Below are 2,550 nucleotides of genomic sequence, written 5' to 3'. Positions count from 1 at the left end.
GAACTAAGATACTGACAGGAGTAGAACCCTGAAATCCTCACTCCTTCTCAGGGAGCAGAGGTGGGAATGCCAGCCCTCTCCCCTTCCACCACTGGAAATCTCCATCTTTGATACTGACAAAGGCCTGGCTGAGCAGGTAGCTACAACTCAGCCCTTTGAAGAAAACAAAAGAGTCATTTTGCAAATCACAGGAACTAGAAGGGACCTGCCAGGCTCAGTTCCATCCAGGGGAAAGTCACCCTGCCCAGGCAGAGAGAGCTCTGCCCTCAGAGAAGTGACATTCTTCACCGTGTAAACAGAGGCAGAGTCTGTCCCTCCCTACAGAAGCCTAGACAAACAATTGAAATTCAGTAAACATAAATCCTGAGAATGACTCAAAGCTGGACTCTGTGTCTCAGGAGCTAGCCCCTCAGGGAAAAGCTACTGTTTGTTGAAAGGCCTCAAATCTACACAGAACCTAGCCTCATCACAGCTTCTCCAAACTAGAGGAAATTGCCATTTCCCTCTTTTCGGATACTCAAAGCAGATCTCCCTCCCATTGAACTAGCCTGGGAGGAGGAACACAAAATCCTGCCTAACACAGAGCATTTTCTGCCCAAACAAACTGACTTAAGAAACCAATCAAGCTATAGGAAAACCAAACACCACAAACAGACCAGAGACTCGACGAAGAGACTGGTTATGGACACAGGGGAGATACAGGTTCTTCCCATTCCCCGCCCCCCTAAAAAAACTCAAAAAACCAAAGACCTCTTTTATGATTTTTTTAAATTTTTATTTTTAAAGTGTTTTCTGTAAATATTTTTCTCATATTTTTTTTTTTGGTGTATGTGTGTGTGTTTAATATCTTTTGACCTTTTGGTCCTTTTTATTGCTTTCATATTTTCTCTTTCTTTTTTGCATGACTTAATTGCTGTTCTGCTCATCCCCAGATATATGCCTGTTGTCAATTATTACACCTTATCCCCCATTTTGTACATAATTAATACAGAAATTTATTACTCAATTCACAACCTCTTAGGCTTAAATTCTTTACGAGCAGTCTTACCTCTTTATACCTACATAATTTTCTAGTAACCAATATAAAAAATTATTTTTTAATTTTTCATGTCTCCTTCTCTCCTCCCCTCTTCTCGTCCTATTCTTTTCTTCTCTCAATATCATTTCTTTAAACTTACATAAATTGTGTTTCACTTCTTAAACTTGAATTTTTGTTTTCCCATTTTTCTTTAAAATATCTCTCCTATAATTCTGCCCAATCCATTTCCCTCTCAGAGATTAGGACTTGGTTCAATTTACTCTCCTTTAATCTGTCCACATCCCTCTAGTCCTACTTTTCCACACATTTCTACCTAAAGCTAATAATTTCTGGTTTGCCAAATCCTTCTTTGCTGTTTGTAACCCATTAATCCATGGTTGTTTGATGTTGAATAGATTGTATCTGTTGAACTCTATTGTATTTGAAGCCATTTTGATTGTGCGACTACAGGACTCTGGTTGATGCTTACCTTAAAATAATATTCTAGCACAAAATTGGTGTTACTTTCATACCAAATTGGCACAATAAGCTGGAAGAACACAAGAAAAATGGCAAGTCCAGGTGTCTGAACTCCCACTCATGATAATCAGTTGACAGAACAGTTAATGAATAATTCAGAGGAGAGTTATCAAAAGCTCTACAAACACTGCTGGTAAACATGGTGAATGAAATAATTGAAAACTTGCAAAGGACTCAGTGTGAGTATGATAGAGAGCGAGAGGAGGCAAACACAAATTAATACAGGAATCTTGTGAGCATTAGGGAGCTACTTAAAGATTAAAACAGGAATTGCATAAGCCTGTTGAGAACAGTTAAAGAGAAATACAGGGATAACATGAGAAGGCTGAAAACAGTCATAGAGAATTACAGGAATTGTGTGAATGTGAGGAAACTTATCAAAGTGTAATACAGGAATTGAGAGAGTGGGATGAGATTAGACGAAGATCAATACAGGCATTCATGGAATTCATAAACAGACAGCTGAAACAATTCAGAGAGGCCACAAAAGGAATGATGAATGGAGCCCAACAGAAGGAATGGGAGTCCAAGGAAACAATAACCAATCAACTAAGTGATTTGAGAATAAACACTGAACATCAAATTAAGCAAGTAAAGTTCAAACAATATCTAAAACAAATCTCCAACAAAGAATTTGAAGCCATCAAAGCAAACCAATTAGAAGGAAAAGAAATAAAAAACAAAGTAGAAAGACTTGACAGTAAGTTAGACCATGCAGAATATCGAATCTCGGGGATTGAAGACAGCCTGGATATTATAGAGAAAGAACATACAATTATCCAAGACAAATCCTAGAAATATGATCTATTCAACACTTGGAAGACACCATCAGAAGGCGAATGTGAGGATACTGGGTGTAGAGGAGCACCTAGAGACAGACGTTAATGGTCTAGGAAATTTATTTAACAGAATCCTAGCAGAGAACTTCCCAAACATGCAAAAATATTGGCCTATTCAGATACAAGAAGCTTTTAGAACCCCATGTAGACCAG

This window comes from Dipodomys spectabilis, unplaced genomic scaffold, assembly GCF_019054845.1.
Source record: "Dipodomys spectabilis isolate Male_0828 unplaced genomic scaffold, ASM1905484v1 ptg000558l, whole genome shotgun sequence".
Lineage (NCBI taxonomy): Eukaryota > Metazoa > Chordata > Mammalia > Rodentia > Heteromyidae > Dipodomys > Dipodomys spectabilis.
Note: the sequence above shows the minus strand (reverse complement) of the source record.